This window comes from Theobroma cacao, chromosome 5 (assembly GCF_000208745.1).
Source record: "Theobroma cacao cultivar B97-61/B2 chromosome 5, Criollo_cocoa_genome_V2, whole genome shotgun sequence".
NCBI lineage: Eukaryota > Viridiplantae > Streptophyta > Magnoliopsida > Malvales > Malvaceae > Theobroma > Theobroma cacao.
Genome location: NC_030854.1, coordinates 13936080 through 13954777, shown reverse-complemented (window position 1 = coordinate 13954777; position 18698 = coordinate 13936080).

Genomic DNA, 18698 nt, shown 5'->3' with positions numbered 1-18698 from the left:
TATGGTTGAATGTATATTTTTGGTATTTTTGAAATAAGGCTTGCATGTCCTGCCTTGTCTTTTTATCTCAGTTTGTAAATTCTTTCCTTATCTTCCTCCCCTCCAATGTAACTCGAGTTTTCTACATTCAAATGTAATTAGAATTAGGATAGATTAGGAATTGAATTTTGGAAAAATTGACGATGGAGATCCAAGGCGCCAATAAGGATAAGTAGATTAGAAGAAAATTTTGAAGATTCTTATATGTAATCCCCTAGGTTTGACCAAGCTAGCTTCTTTTGATAGCTCAAGAAAATTAGTATAGTTAAAGTCCATAATCATCCAAAGTAGTTTGCATGTGATAGATTTATTTTATGCAATTTAATAAATGCTATGCAATGCAAAGTAGTATGCATGTGATAGATTTATTTTATGCGATTTAATAAATGCTATGCATGCAAAGATGAGACCCTAATAAAGGCGAAAACAAAATCCTTCATTATATATTGAGTCACATGCCACGCATGAGCAAGTTGCCTTCCACCATATAGCAAGATAACTTGGCTGCTCTTTTAATCGGAGACTTGTTGAGCACACTCAAGGTCACACTTTTACACGAGTATGTTTGAGCTATTGGTGGGTCTTACTCAACTAGTTTCATAAAATCTGGATGCTTGGAAACTTGATTATTATGAAACTAGAGGCAAAGGCTAGGCGAAATATATATGATATGTTTAGGCAATGTGTTGTCACCTAGCTGATCTAGGAGTTGTATAAAGATACAATTGGTAAGCTCAGTTACCTACCTAATCCACCGATCATGGTTTGTTGAGCACACTCAAGGCCATGACTTGATGGATGGGATCCTAGCCCACTAAGAGAATCCTAGTAGAGATCTCTCGAGGTGATATGGAAGGTTATCATCTTGCAGAAAATAGTGGGAGAACTATTTAAAATTTTAAAACCTTGTTTTAAATAGTTTATGCATGATATTTACGTATTGCTTTATTTTATCTATTTAGACATAATTTATATACATGGCTAATAATATGTCACTATGGTGCATCTTGGATGCAAATCAAACTCACTAGACCAAACCCTTTTTAAAGGTACCAGGACTTGAGAAATGTTCTCAAGCGAAAGGTTGTTCGTTCCACAATCTCTACCAAATACAATTCATAATTAAGAGTGTGCTTCCATGAGATGGAATTTATATTGCCTTAATTATGAATTAGGAAGACAACCATGATAATGGCACTAACTGGGAAATGTTCTCAAACATCTTTATGGTAAAGATGGACAAAAGAGGGACTAAAAAAAAAATATTTCCTTGACAGAGTTAAAGAAGAGGAAGCTTATAGAAGCCTTTACTTTGCCAAAGTTTATGATTGAGTTAGAAGTTACTACTGTTGTATTAACATTATAAGTATTCGATACTAGATGTTGAATGCATTTAAGTAATGACATAAAGCGCAAAACAATAGTAGTAAGTCAATGCTCAATATAAATGTCAAGAAAACTGATTGCATATGATCTCAATTATGGCATTTTTGTCTTGGTCATTGAAGTAAGAATTAGAGTATGAAGATACTTAGATCCTTTTGATTGGGAATCATAAAGGAGCTAGTAATTCTTATATGACCAAATCAATTTTCATGCAAAAGTGAATGACTTGGTATGTTCAAAAGGTCTTATACATATAGATGTATACGAACCATTGAACATAAAATGTTATGGAAAATGTTCCTAATTCATTAAGTTTACACAAGACCAAATTGAGATTTTGTCTTGTATACTTAAAGAAATAAAATTTGAAACCTTGAAATGTTCAGAGAACTCAAATATAAGATCATACGAGCTATATAGTATGAAGTACTCTTATTAAGATATGATCTTAGTGAAGATTACTCTTACTTATTAATTAATCATTCAAAAGATGAATGTAGATACATGTGAAATGGAACTTTCTTATGAATAGAACATAGAGATGTTTGTTCAAAGAAGAAAGCAAACTCATATAGTGATATGATTTGGTCCATATCTCTCCAAGTTATATGTAGCCAATTATATTATTCCAAACCAATATGATTCCAAGCATACATTGAGATATATGTATGTAACATCACGAAAAGTTCAAAAGAGTTTGATTATTACTCTCACAAAGGATCTTGGATTTAGTGGGAGTATGACGACACTAAAAAAGGAGTTTTTTAGTTATTACATGGTTACATTGGAATCTAACTCTTAAGATTTTGCATAGAGATGCATAATCATATGTATGAGAACTCCATGGTTTAGTAAGATACATTGAAGATGTATTATTCATATGAGATGAACTACTAAATATGTTTTTCGTTGGAGTTATACACTTTGTTCTATTATATGGGATCCAAAGGGTTGGATTTAATAATATGTACAAGTGTATTTATCTCATACACAAAAGGAGGTTAGTGGGAGTGAATACAATTCTTTGGTGATACAATTACATGGGATGCAATGTGTATAAAAAGAAAGTGCCAAATTTTAAAAGGGGTAGATGGTACAATGAAAAGTGACAAATGCATATGATGCATACAACATAGTTTAGTTGGAATGGTTCCAAAGAAAGAAAGAGGACTATGTACATGTATATAATTAAAGTCATATACATCCTATTAAACGGGCTCTAATAAGAAGATACTTAGATCGTTAATCCATGGAACTAATAAAAGGTTTTGAACATTGTTACTATAACAATGGAGCCATACAAGCAGAACCTGGGTCTAATTTGATCTAGATATAGTAATATGACATAATGTGATGCATGGACATCACAAAGATAGATAAAAGTAATTAGCCACATTGAAGGGCGCAAGCGAGTCTACATGCAGACACGATTGCTAGATGGATTAAATCCACATACGATGAGGTAGCAATTGGCTTTGTGCTAGTGGGAGATGTTGGGATGAGCCCTGTAGCCAATTGGGATTAGTTAAGGCTTGATTCCAATCATGCAACAATATCATTCATGTTGAATGATTAGAGGTTTTCCTTCATCAATAAGACATTAATTATAATGAGTTATAAGTTTAATTGGATGAAGTCCATGAGATTAATATGCCTTGCAACGAAACTGTAATGGGTTGCAGTTATGAGATTCCTATACATCAAAGCATAATTTCAAAATGTTCCTGGTCAATGTATCATTGAGACTAAACATCAATGATGCTTAGAGATTGGTATATTCTATGTTCCTTACTTTGGAAGTAAGTAAGTGATCTCATATATTGAAGTATAGAGATACTTGGAACTAGAATATAGGTGTTTGCATAGGAGAGCAAGTTCACTGAACATGACCCGCCATGAGAAGTGCATTTGGTAATATACTCTAGTGTCTATGCAACATTTCTCATGTGTCAATTGTGTAAATACTCTCTAAACTTGATACACCAAGTTGTCTTATGTGTGGAGTGCTATGCTTTAATTTCATCCCTATCGGTGCCTAACCAAGGATGCCAAAATAGGATGCTTTTGGGTATAGTATGAAGCATGTGAAGGCAACTAAGTGGTCAGGATAGGAATCATCACCTTAAGTGTTTTAGAGGACATATCCTATCAGTTCTTGATTAACATTAGCTTATTGAAATCCTTGGCCAAGGCGACATGGAGATTATGAAAAATGTTTCATAACTCTTTATAAAGTTAATGATATAATTACAAGAACAAATATAGAGGTGAATAAAAGTAGACACTATACCAAGCTCTTATCATCTCCGGGATATATGATGAGAGAATGAATTACACTGATAGACTGTAAATTGAAAGGTTAACAAAGAACTCTTTGACTCTCCCAACAATTGGGTGGCCATGATGCATTGCTAGATGCCAATCTTGGTCAATGGAATTGATTATAAACTAATTGAATGAAATTTATTTTAATCAATTAAGTCATTAATCAATTTCATTGCCAACATGTTGGGAACCTAATGGGTCACACACAATGATTGCATTTGAATTAAATTGGGATAGTAATGATTTAAGTTAGACTTAAATCACATGCTAGGTAATTAACTTCTATAAACTTAATTAAAAGAGTTTAATTAAGTTTTTGGCATAATTATAAATAGTTATAACTATAAGGCCTTGATTGCAAAATATAAAGGAAATAAAATTTGATTTTAATTTCCAAGGACTTAATTAAAAGAGTTTAATTAAGTAATAGACCCAAATTATAATGTGTTATAATATTGAAGGCTCAATTGCAAAATTGAAGTTATTTTAACCTAACTATATAAGTCACCTTTTAACTATTTTCCATATGAGAGTTTTTCACAATTGAAGAAAATGTAGTTTTTGTCAAAAAAAGAAAAACGTTTTCTTTCTTTGCCACCACTCCCTTTGTGTGAAAGAGAAAATTGCTTATGAAGCAATTTTCGAGAAAGGTTCGGCTAAGATTGTGAAAAAGAAGAAAAGGAAAATTATTGTCCTCTTTGCTAGCACAAAGTATAATTAAAAACTCCTTCTTTTGTTGAAGGTTCAAGTGCAATTGTGTGTAATACCATTGGAGGCCAAGCACTTGATTGGCTAGGGTTTTTGCTCCTTGTGGTTTTCGCGAGATTACTTCAGAAAGTGCCATCTTGATTACGAAATTACATGGCAAGGTAACTTTCTAAACAATGCTTTTTTTGTGCTTTTATGTGTTAAATATCACCAAGGTGATCCGTGGGTGGAGGCATGTTTTGTTGTTTAGTTATAAAGTTTTTAATTTTTTTTCCACTGCGTATTTTAGTCATGCCATCCATAGCCAAACCCATCAGTAGGGATGGTAGTAAACAGGGGCTATGGTTTAGTCGTGCCTGTGATTCCCACCTGTAGTGCCATAATGCTACCTATCAGGAGATTACTCCGAGCGATGTCGTTTATGGGATGTCACACCTCATTTTCTAAAGGGATTGTGACTGGCACGTGGAAGTAAGACTCTTGCCATGACCTCATTAACATTCATCATTACATGCGTAAGCATCTTATAACATCTATTTACATGCGAAATCACCATGCATGCATTCATAATACTTATTATACTATTAAGGAAATTCTCAACTTAATTATATAAGCTTAAGCATTTGGCTTACATATATATATATATATGAAAAAGTGCTACTGTCATAGTACACATTAACATTAGCTATCAACAACACTCTCGCATGTCCATGTAGGCTCTCAAGCCATCATCATAATCTCATACATAACATTATCAAAATAAGATGCCCAACATTGACAACATTAACACAAACATGTTCATAGTTTGTAAACACAAAATAAGGTAAAAGACCGACTCTTTAGTGAAACATATTCTACACCAAAACTATTGATACATTCTTGAATGTATCGATACTTTAATGCATTTATCAATACATTAGTAAAATGTATTGATACATTTCACACAAAAAAAGCCTCCTAAAGCAATCTGTTTAAAATGTATTGATACTTAACCTATATGCATCGATACTTTCAGCCCATAACCCAAATTTCTAGGCAAAATCCTCTATTTTTACCGTTCTTTAAATTCCCTAACATCTTGGGACTTTCTTTAAGGCTCAGTCTACTTCACTAAGCACCTTCTCATGCCATCATAGAGTACAAATCATGAACAATGCTCAAACCATCAACTGGCCGAGGGTTTCTCACTAAAACCCCTCATTTCAAACTTAATTAATTAATTCCTTGATGTTGGAAGTCCATGATCATCTATGATGTTAAAGAAGTGGAAAATATGGCAGAAACCAAACAAGGTAGCAAGCACGACAAAAGGTTTCTCGCTGCAGCGAAACCACCTGTAGACATCTCGCTGCAACGAGAATGTATTCTCACTACAACGAATTAAAAGACTGCAGCCAACCTCTTAACTCGAGAGTTTCTCACTGCAGTGAGAATGATTCTCACTACAGCGAGAAATAGAACACCCAGAAGAAAGTTCTCATTATCTCAAGAAAAGGCCATTCTGTTGCAATGACAAAATCAACTTGAAAATCTTAGCAATTTCCTAGGTTCAACATGCAAGATTTCACATACATTACAACCATATACCATATTCATGAACTTTCTGTTACATAAATATATATATATATACCTATATAAACACCAACACCACCACCACCTCACTTAGCTCATGTGCAACCCCCACATCGCGCACATAGCTAGAGTCATCATGTGCATCCCTTACATCGTGCACAGCTAATACCCCCGTATGCATCCCACATCACGCACAGACAATATCATCATCCACACTCCCACACCCGTCATCACAAGCATGTGCATCCCCCACATCGCGCACAGGTAATATGATTATCCAAACTCTCGCACCTGTCATCACCGACATGTGCATCCCCCACATCACGCACATGCACAGTTATATTTATTACACAATATTAACTATCGATACACAACATATATATATATATATATATATATCAGCATCCTATAAGAGCACAAGGATTCATCATATTGCACACTCACCACATAAAACGTTTTAATAAAGGCTTGTTCCCATGCATAATCTTTAGGGAAAAATCAAATAAAAATCATTCACATGCTTCATCCAAATACCAATACATTTCCCAAAATATTTTAAATGCAAGTTCACTCACCTTAGTGGATTTGTAATTGAATTTTTTTTCAAAATTTTTCTAAGCTAATAAGGGAAATCACTCCCTCTCTCTCTCTACACGTCCAACTAGTGAGTGAATGTACTTAAGAAAGACTTTTGAAGACTATTGAGGTGTAAAAGTGGAAGAGCATGAAAAACCCTATGAAACGGTGTCGAAAAACATGAGAAATAAAGCTAATTTGGGGAAGTTTTAAAGGTTCAAAGGATACTTCCATGAAAGGTGCAAAGAAACATGGAATGGAAAGGAGGATAGGAAAAAGAAGAAGAAGAGAAGCTACTGAAAAACTGAAGAAAAGCTGCTGAAGATTAGATATTTATAGTTAAAGTTCATCCAATTTTCATGCAATTTACAATAATGCCCTTAACAAGGCCACTTGTCTTCCTCCTTTCCTTTATGCACTCTTTTTACTCCTTTAACACTGAGACAAAGTCCATAATAGTCTAAAAGTAATCGAGTTCACGAAAACTTTAAAATTTAGGCTCGAGGTGCAAAATGATCATTTTACCCTTATCATGGAAATTATCAGTGCTTATATCTTCTTTATTTATTTTACCCTCATTCATTTATTCCTTAGCCCTACTTAGACCTTAATAATGTCTGAAAGCTTACTTCTAGGGCTCACCATGAGAAATGATGAAATTGCCCTTTGCTCGTGTTATCGCGTCTACACCTAATTACGGGCTTATAGAGGTCGAGGTCTCATAGTTTTCAATAAATACCTCACTAGTGACACTATATACCACACTTACAACAAAACATTCATTAGAATTATTAGGGAAATTTAAAGCTTTAAAAATGTTGAACGTTACCTCTTGATCTTGAACTTTCAAGGTAAGCACTCTTTTTTCAACGTCAACGAAAGGTCTAGCAGTACGCAAGAATGGTTTCCCAAGTATGATTAGAACATCTCAATCTTCCTCTATATAAAATAAAATAAAGCCTATCGAAATGATAAACTTGTCAACCTGTACAAGCACATCTTCAACAATACCTCTTGGATATGTGAGAGATTGATCAACAAGTTGTAGTGTCATAGTAGTGGGCTTAATTTCTCCCAAACCCAACTTTTGGTAAATTGACAAAGGCATCAAGTTGATACTAGCTCCCAAATCACTCAAAGCCTTAGAAAAGATTAAAGCACCAAAGGTGCAAGAGATAAGGAAATTACTAGGATCCTTGAGTTTTGGTGGAAGCATGTTCTGAACGATGGCACTACACTCTTCAGTAAGTGCAACAATTTCATACCTACCCAATATTCTTTTCTTGGTCAAAATGTATTCCAGAAATTTCACATAAGTAGGCATTAGTTCTAAAGCTTCGGTAAAAGGAATGTTAATGTGGAGCTTCTTGAATACCCCTAAAAACTTCTAGAATTGACTATCAAGCTTTTGTTTTTAAACTTGCTTGTCTGACTTCTCAATCTCTATCTTTTTCTCAATAGACTTACATTAAGTTTTAGCTTGCTTGATACTACTTTCTACCTCTATTCCACTCCTAAAGGTGATTGCCTTAACATGCTCCATACCTTCTCTCGTAGGATTAGTTTTTGTATCATTAGGTAAGGTCCCTTGAAGCCTATTGTTGATAGTGTTGGCAAGTTGACTCACTTGTGTCTCAAGGTTTCTTAGTGAAGTTGTTTGACTATGAATGAGAAAATCGATCTTTACCATGTATTGCCTAAGAAACTTTTCCATAAATGGCCTTTTTTTCCAGAATAAGAGCTTTAGCTTAAGGTGGAAAGCATGGGTAAAATTTGGCTTTGAAGCTAAAAAAGATCCCTTATTATTATTCCAAGAAAAATTGGGATGATTTCTCCACCCTAGATTATGAATGTTGGACTAACGATTGTTTTACTACCTATTTGTATTTCCAAAAAAATATATTAATTCAGAATTTGTTGGGCAATGATCAACAAAATGTCATTCTCCACACCAATCACTAGTAACAAATAGGCTTTGAATAGAATAAACCCCAATCAAATCAAACTTCTGAGTCAATATTGCTACTTATGCTATCAATGCATTGATAACATGCAGCTCATGAACACCAGCTACTCTTCTAGGCATTGCTCTCTCAAATGGCCATTGATAGTTATTAGATACCATTTCCTCCAACAAGTCATAAGCCTCATTAATAAACTTTGCCATAAGTGCTTTTCTAGTAGTTACATTTATGGTAGTTCGAATCGAACTCATCAAACCATTAGAAAATTTTTGTACCTGCAATCACTTAGGTAGATCATGATGAGCAAAATGTCTTAGTAGCTCCTTGTATCTTTTCCAAGCCTCATACAATGACTCTGAATCCAATTGCATGGATGAAGTAATGTTATTCCTCATTTCTATTGTCTTAGCGAGTGGAAAAAACTTAAATAAAAACTTTTGAGCTAGATCATCACAAGTAGTAATGGAGCCAATAGGAAGTGAGTTCAACGAATTCTTTGCCTTGTCTCTCAATGAAAAAGCAAAAAGTCTCAATCTAATTGCATCATCAATGACTCCATTATGGTTGAAAGTATCACAGATTTTCAGAAAAATTACAATGTTAGCATTTAGTTCATCATTAGGTAAACCTTGAAATTGGACTAAAGTCTTAATCATTTGGATGATTACTAGCTTTATGTCAAAGTTATTAGCTTGAATGGTTAGCTTGCTGATGCTAGAATGAAGACCTTGAACCAAAGGAACAACATAATCTCTCAAAGATCGATTTTCTACCACAAATTGCCCTTGAATTTGTTCTTTTCCTTATTGTTCAGCCATTGTTTTGATGAGAGTAAAAGGTTGTGAATTTTCTCTCCAAAGTCTTCAAAAAGTCTTTTCATTTTCGGTATCAAAAGGAAAAATTTCCAAGTTTCTCACTCTTTACATACAATGACCAAAAGTACCTAAAATAAATAAAAGACAAAGCTTGAAGTAAGATTAGTTTGCTTAGTATTAATATTAGCAAAAATGCCAAAAACTTGTTAAATTTATCCATGTAGGTGTATGTATTGCAACAAGTAATATAAAGGTAAGTAGAGTGTCAAATCCTATAGGGAATTGTACCAATGTAAGCTAAGTACTAAAATTATAGCAAACTAATTTTATCCAAGTAATCAAAATTGGAAGATTAATTTAAAGCAAAATTGAACTAACAAACTAAAACTAATAGTTGAGTGCCAAAGTTTACTAGAAAAACAATTGATTAAAAGCCTAGGGTTATGATATCCCTCAACATTTCATCTGAATCTTCTTTCTCTCTCTAAACTTACGTCGATGAATTAAGTTGCTAACCTAAAGGCCCAAGTTATTTATAAGTTTATATTGAGGAACTTATAAAAATCTCTCTCCTAATTAATTTACTATATGTTTGTGAATTCAACTAAAGAGAGATTCATTAAGATTTACTCTAATCTTATATACATGTGACACATAGGTATATGTCTATCTTACATGCAAATCAAATCACTTAATCAACTAGTGAATTTAAACATATACTAGTCCATTCATGGCCTAATCTAAACTCCCTTCGTCAAGTTGCACTTAGATATCTAAATCAATCTAATTGGTAATCAAGCAATTAGAAGCTTTAAACATAGAATTGGAATAAACAACTCATATTCCATTAATAATAAGCAAAAAGAGAGATAAAGTATTCAAACTACGTGTTGAGTTCAAGAATAATCCAAGAAAAAGTAAATTAGTTCATAATATCCATAGAAGACATCATCCGCATAAAATTAACCATCAATTCAAATCAAAGGAAGTAAGAGAAAAACAAAAGTAGAGAGAGAAACTAAGAAATGCAACATTTGAATCTCTAATCTTCTTTGATTTCCCTCGCTTTCTTGCATTGTTTTTTGTTTCTTTTTCTCTAAAATAGTTGTTTTCTATCTCCTCTAAAAGTTGCTGAGAAAGTCCTATTTATAACCCCCATTAAATCCCTAAAATCAAAATCTCATAACTTGCAAAATTAAAAGTCCATTGAGTGGCTAGCGCCGCATTATTGAGCATTCAACTTTAAGTATGGGAGGTGTAGCATCAAGGCCCCATGAAGCTGGGTGACTAACGGTAGCGACACTAAGCTCTCTACCCAATGCATGGGGATGTTCGAGCATCCTTGGCATTGCACCACTGGCCTTTCAAGCTACCTTGTGCAGAACTACAATAGTCTAGCTACTTTAAACGCCATTTTTACCATGATTTGACTAAAATTGGGCAAAGTGATAAACATAAAAGTTGTAGGCCTTCTTCTTATCTTTCCATTGGTTTAAGAATCACATTGATCAGATGTCTGTAAGGCAATTTACACTCTAGATACCTCAGCATGTTTGGTGCAAATCTACACCTAGCTATCCTTGCATGGCTCATCATCCATTAAGTTTTATGTACTTGAAGACCTTCAAAAACAAAGAACTAAATCAGTGATGGTTTAAATTAGAAATTTTAACATGAAATTGAACTAAGATAATTTAACATGCTTTGAACTTATTAACGAAAATCATAAAAACTACCTAAAACCAATTTATAAACACAAGGACTTAGTTAATCTCATGCCCAAAAATGTGCAAGATAAGTCTATATAATAGAGTATCTATATACTCCAAACCCTCAATCATAGACAAATGAGATGTTTAAGATGACAAAACTTTGAAAGGCTTGTTCCTAATGCTCAAAATTAATACATAGTAAACTCATTGAAATTCATTTATATGCAAGGTTATAGAATAGTCAAGCTTAATTATACTAAAATAATTAAAAATGTCGCATCTACACACCTCAAAGAAGGATGCCTTTCTCTCTAACACCTTTTGTCTAACACTTGGTTTTCCAAGAATTCAAAATTTCTCCACAACCAAGATGAAAAATGACCATTTTGCCCTTACCTTGGAAATCATCATTATTTTTATTTTCTTCATCATTTTATCCTTATTTCCATCATTCATTTATGTCTTAGGCTTACTTAGGCCTTAATAATATTAGAAAACCCACTTTTAGGAGCTCGCTAGGAAAATGACCAAACTACCCTTGCTCCACATCATAGGGTCTACCTCCGTTACATGTCTGTGAAGGTCGAGGTCTCACAAAACCCTAAGTCTAAAAGTTCATCCAAGAATCCTCCATAGTTGCCCCCTCTTTTAACGTTCTCCTTGACCTACAATCTTGGTATATTTCTAGAAACCTCTCACAAGAAAAACAACCATAGGTTTAAAGAAGGAAATGAGAGAAATTCAATTGTTATCATCTTGATTTAGCATTCCACACCTTGTCCACTCAAAGTTCAAGTTGGAAGCCACTCTTGAATAATAAGTGGTAAGTTTATTTGGTTGAGAAATCATGTCATGACCCGATACTCCCTTCGAGCCCGTGACAACCGTCGCGATGTCTCGATAGACATTCATTACCCGAAATGTCAATCGAAACCTCGCAAGGCTCTTGCATCAATTTTACGTCTCCCTTATGAGCAACAGTTACTAAATATCATGTTTTAAGGGAATATAAACTATTTTTAAATAAAAAACAAACAAAAGTAATTTCTGCCACACAGGGGTATTTTGATCATTTTTACCCAAAATTTTTGAAACCTGGTGAAAATACAACTTACGATCGAAAAATATACATTTCTTATCTAAAAATAATTTTAGTAAACTAAATCATCCATTTAAAATAAAATTTTGGCTAATCATACTAAATAAAAATATTAAATAAAATATTCTATTTTCTTATAAAACAATATTTATAGAACTCTGCGTAAATAATTTTTGTAGCATAAAAGCAAAATAAATTCATACATACAGTGGTACACGCAGCAAGGTATACAAAATATTCTACAATGACATGTGGACCCCACAATAACCGTAAATATACAAGACTGTAGACCTTCAATTTCTAAGGATGCAAATCCAAAAGCAACCCTCGACAAAATCGATTGTCTACAGACTGACTTCAGCCTAAAATGGATAAAATGAAGGGATGAGTTGTTACAAACCCAGTGAGTAAGCTAAATTCATCTATAACATCTAAAACTGAGTAAATGGAGATAGTTAAATCATCCCATCATAATATAATTCATATGAAACAATTACATTTCATCAAAAATAATCAAAAAGGTTTATGACTCTCTTAAAACTTGGCTCATGCCAAAACTCGTTTTAACGAGCTAATGTCTTATGTGCCTGATCTGGTGAGGACTGAGCAGGATCAGGCTACTTATTTTGTGGAAGGGCTACGAAATGAAATCCGAGATCGGATAATAGTGACAAGTAAAGAGCTGTATAAAGAGGTTGTGCAGATGGCTTTGCGAGCTAAGAAACTTGCAACTGAGAACAGACGAATCCAGGCTGAGTTTGCCAAAAGGAAAAATCTGAATATATCTTCTGATCAACCCTCGAAGAATGGTAGGAATTTATCTACTTTGGGGAGTACCACCGCGGTTTCAGTAGCATCTACCTGACCCTCATCTCAGCAGTCGCAATAGAGGCCTTCTAGATTCAGTAGATTGGTGACGAATGCTCCTAGGAAGAGCTTTGAGAGTTTTGACAAATGCTAGAATTGTAAAAAAGTTCATCTCGTACAGTGCAGAGAGCCTGTACGAGGTTTTCAGTGTAGACAACAAGGTCACATAAGGAGTGCTTGTCCACAGTTAGTGCGACCTACTACAACTGTTTCATCTCCTTCGATTCGTACCGATACACAGAGAAGAGATTTTTCTGGGTCACAGCCATGGCAGGGTGTTGTGATACGGTCTGACGTGGGGAGTAATACCCTGGCACGTCCATCCCCTAGACCACAGGCTCACACTCTGACGAGAGTTTTTCCATTGATCGAGGAAAAAGCCCGAGTTTGACCCAGTGCCGTGACAGGTACTATGTTTGTATTTGACAGAGAAACTCATGTTTTAATTGATTCTGGTTCAGATAGATCTTATTTGAGCACGGCATTTGCATCTTTCTATGATAGAAACCTGTCAACTTTAGAGGAAGATATTGTAGTCCATACCCTTCTAGGAGAACAATTAATTAGAAACACCTGCTATAGAGATTGTGGGATAAGGGTTGGTGAGGAAGAATTCAAAGCTGACTTAATTCCTTTAGAGATTCAAGATTTTGATTTACTATTAGGTATGGACTGGTTGACCGCACATCGGGCAAAGGTGGACTATTTCAGGAAGGAAGTAGTGCTTCAAAATTCTGAGTGAGTAGAGGTTGTATTTGTAGGGGAACGTCGATTATTACTATCCTGTGTAATCTCGGCTATTAAAGCTTTGAAACTAGTACAAAAAGGGTATCCTGCTTATTTGGCACATGTGATTGATACCTCAAAGAGGGAACCTAAGTTAGAAGATGTCCCAATAGTAAATGAGTTCTCTGATGTATTCCCAGATGAATTACCGAGACTACCTCTTGATCGAGAGCTTGAGTTCTCTATTGACTTACTCCTGGGTACTGCACCTATTTCTATTCCTCTATATCGGATGGCTCCAGTAGAATTAAAGGAGTTGAAAGTCCAGTTGCAAGACTTGGTAGATAAGGGTTTTATTCACCCTAGCACTTCTCCTTGGGGTGCGCTAGTTCTATTTGTAAAGAAGAAGGATGGCACTCTTCGGCTATGTATTGACTACCGTCAATTGAATCGAGTGACCATCAAGAATAAATATCCTCTACCACGGATTAACGACCTTTTTGATCAAGTATAGGGTGCTATGGTGTTTTCTAAGATTGATTTGAGGCCTAGGTACTATCAATTGAAGATCAAGGAATAGGATGTACCCAAGACTGCTTTCAAGACTCGTCATGGGCATTACGAGTTTCTGGTTATGCCTTTTGGTCTAACTAATGCCCCGACAGCTTTTATGGATCTTATGAACAGGCTGTTCCATCCATACTTGGATAGGTTCGTGATAGTGTTCATAGATGATATCCTAGTGTACTCAAAGGACGATGATGAACATGCTAAGCATTTGTGCATTGTGCTACAAACCTTGCGCGAGAGGCAACTCTATGCCAAAATTTCCAAATGTGAATTATGGTTGAAGGCAGTGGTTTTCTTGGGACATGTTGTGTCTAGAGTTGGAATTTATGTCGATCCTAAGAAGATAGAGGCAATTTTACAATGGGAGCAACCAAAAACGGTGACAGAGATTCAGAGTTTCCTTGGTTTAACCGGTTACTACAGAAAGTTCGTTCCAGGATTTTCATTGATAGCTACTCCTTTAACTCGTCTAACTCATAAAGGAGTCAAATTTGAGTGGGATGACGTATGTAAAAGTCAATTTCAGGAGCTAAAGAACCGGCTAAACTCTGCTCCAGTTTTGACATTTTCGGTTAGTGGGAAAGAATTTGTGGTGTACAATGATGCCTCTAAATTGGGATTAGGGTCGTGTTAATGCAGGATGAAAAAGTGGTAGCTTATGCTTCTTCACAGTTGAAAAAGCATGAGATGAATTACCCTACCCACGATTTGGAGTTAGCAGCAATAGTCCTTGCATTAAAAATCTAGAGGCATTACTTATACGATGAGTGTTGTCGGATTTTTACTGACCATAAAAGTTTGAAATATTTGCTCACTTAGAAAGAACTCAGCCTAAGGCAAAGACGTTGGTTAGAGTTGATTAAGGATTATGACTTAGTGATTGATTATCATGCGGGGAAGGCAAATGTTGTAGCAGATGCCTTGAGTCGTAAATCTTCATCTTCATTAGCTTCTCTTCAGAATTCCTACTTTTTGATACTATTTGAGATGAAATCTCTAGGGATCCAGTTGAGTAACGGTGAGGATGGAGCCTTACTTGCTAGTTTTGTGGTGAGACCATCATTGTTGAACCAAATCAAGGAATTGCAAAAGTCTGATGATGAGTTGAAACGGGAAGTTCAAAAGTTGCAAAATGGAGAAATTAATGAATTTACACTTGGTGATGATGGTACGTTAATGCTTGGGAATCGGATTTGTGTTCCTAAAGATGATCAGTTGAGACAAGCTATTTTGGAGGAAGATCATTCTTTCGCCTATGCTTTATATCCCGGAAGCACCAAGATGTATAGGACTATCAAGGAAAGTTACTAGTGGCTGGGTATGAAATGAGACATAGTAGAGTTTGTAACAAAATGTCTCACATGCCAGCAGATTAAGGCGGACCATCAAAAACCATTTGGTACTCTTCAGCCTTTACGTATCCCTGAATGGAATTGGGAGCACGTGACAATGGTTTTTGTGCTGAGTTTGCAGCGGACGCAGAGTGGGAAGGATGCTATTTGGGTGATTATAGATAGATTGACTAAGTCTACCCATTTCTTGGCTATTCATAGCACATATTTCATTGAGAAACTGGCTAGACTATATATAGATGAGCTAGTGAGATTACATGGAATTCCAGTTTCCATCGTGTTAGATCGAGACCCTCGATTCATCTCACGATTTTGGCCAAAATTCCATGAAGCTCTCGGAACTAAGTTGAGATTTAGTACTGCTTTTCACCCACAGATGGATAGTCAATCTGAAAGGACCATTCAGACTTTGGAGGATATGCTACGGGCTTGTGTCATTGACTTTCTGGGAGTTGGGATAGACACTTGCCGTTGGTGGACTTTGCTTATAACAACAGCTTTCATTATAGTATAGGGATGGCACCATACGATGCTTTGTATGGGAGAAAGTGTCGAACTCCATTTTGCTGGGATGAAGTGGGTGAGAGGAAGTTGGTCAATGTAGAACTGATTAATCTAACCAATGACAAGATCAAGGTTATCCGAGAACGATTAAAGATAGCCCAAGACAAGTAGAAAAGTTACTCGGATAAACGAAGAAAAGACTTAGAATTTGAAGTTAATGAGATAGTTTTTCTTAAGGTTTCTCGTTGGAAAGGTAATAATCTGAATACTTTGTGGTATTAAGTTTTATTTGATTATATTATTGTGGTAAATTATGATATCTTGTTGGATAATGAAAGGTGTGATTCGGTTTGCAAAGCGAGGAAAGCTCAATCCGAGATACATTGGACCTTTTCTATTATTGAAAGAATTGGGCCAATGGCGTATAGACTAGAGTTACCTTTGAGTTGGATCGGATTCACAATGTTTTTCACGTCTTGATGCTAAAGAAGTATGTACCCGATCCCTCTCATATCCTCGAGATACCTCCAATTGAGTTACAAGAAGATTTGAAGTTTGAGGTGCAACCTGTACGTATTTTAGGCCGAAAGGATCAAGTGTTAAGGAAAAAGAGTATTCCAATGGTTAAGATGTTGTGGAGAAATGCTCTGATGGAGGAAATGACATGGGAAGCCGAACATCGAATGAGGAATTAATACCCACACCTTTTCTCCAAGTTCGATAAGTGAAATTTTGAGGTCAAAATTTTATTTTAAAGGGGGTAGTGTTGTCAAGCCCTACTCCATTATATACTCATCAAAACATCCACATACTTGATGACACATCTGCATGTTAGAATGCCATAGAAATAGTTAAATAATCGGTATCGTAACTAGTTATGCAATTAAGTTAATTTAAAGCCTCGAACTAGTTCAAATAGGAATTTTAAGATAAAATTGAGAATTTTAAAACCCCAAAATGACTTAATATGGTAATTTGGAGTTTGAAGATTAATTGGAGTCAATTAGGAATTTTCATACCATAGGGGCAAAATGGTAATTTTTCCACCCGAGGGCAAATTTGGAAAGTTGGATGAAAATTTCGATCAAGTTTGACCAATTGGAGCATAATTTGAGATTGAGAAGTGAAAATTTTCAATTTCGAGCATAAAGGCAAAAATGTCATTTTTCGGGTCCACAAAGGCAAAATTGGAATTTTACGATTTTACACCACCATGACATATGTCAAGCTCCAGAATTTTACCTATTATTATTTTAGGCTATTGATAAGTATTAGAGCATTTTTGGTGGTGAGAAAAGGCTTAAAAAGTAAGTTAAAACAAGCGGACCAATAAAAAGGTGACATGTGTCAAAAATTAAATATTGTTATATTGCCATTTAAAAACCAGCCCATACTTTTCCACTCAGAATTTGAAGGCCGACCAGCACCTGTAGAAAAGAGAAGAAAAAAAAAAGAAAAACCCTAGGGAGGAAAAACTAAGGAAAATTTGTTGAAATTTCAAGAAATTGGTGATTAAAGGTAAGATTTTTAATCTTAAGCTTGAAATTCATCTTGCCCATGCATTCTTTTCCATTTTTCATGAATTAAATTCAAGTTTTCATGAGGGGCAATATGCTGGCCAAATTTAGAGTGAGAAGGTTGGTGATGAATTTAGTTGAATTTCAAGGTAACTTAGTGTTTTTAGGTGTTTAGGAACATTTAGTACGAAAATTAAGTAAGATATCCACATGCCCATTATAGAACCTATCTTGGCCGAATTTTGTGGGTGAGGTTTGATGATGAATTTGGTTGTTTTTCATGCCTTTTAGATTGTATTTGGTGCTTAGGAATACCGAAAATCGAAAACAGGTACCGAAAAACTTTACTTTCGTTAGTTAGCAATTTGCACAATAATGAGGGATATTTTAGCAATTGCACTTAGAATAGATTTTTATTGAAGTGTGTGAAATTTTGGGGAGTACTGGAAGTGCAATAAATTAATTGGAATCGAATTGGACGTTTAGACCAATTAAATAGTGTATAGTGCACGATAGGCTGAACACCTCTCATTTCATTGCATGCATTCATATAAAACATAGAATAGTTTGTGACAATTTAGTATAAATATATTAAATTTTCTGTTGCACATTATGTATAGGTGGTGAGCCCTCAGATAAGGGCAAAGGTATTGCACCCGAGGATCGAGACTAGCAGTGTTGTAAATTCCCGTCAAAGTGAGTAACCACTATTCATCTTATCTATCTAGAGTATTTTTACAATCGTTTTTATGATTTTAAGAATATTGAACCGAAATGAATTTTATATTTTATGACTAATAATCGATTTAAGGAATAAGGTTTATGACTTATTTTACAATTCAATAATGTTTTTGAAAATGTGAGTATGTGGAGACCAACCTTTGATGTTGCCTATATATTTAAGTTTACGTACCTATGTTTGGAATTGACGATTTATGAACTGATACGTGATGACATATGTGGCTG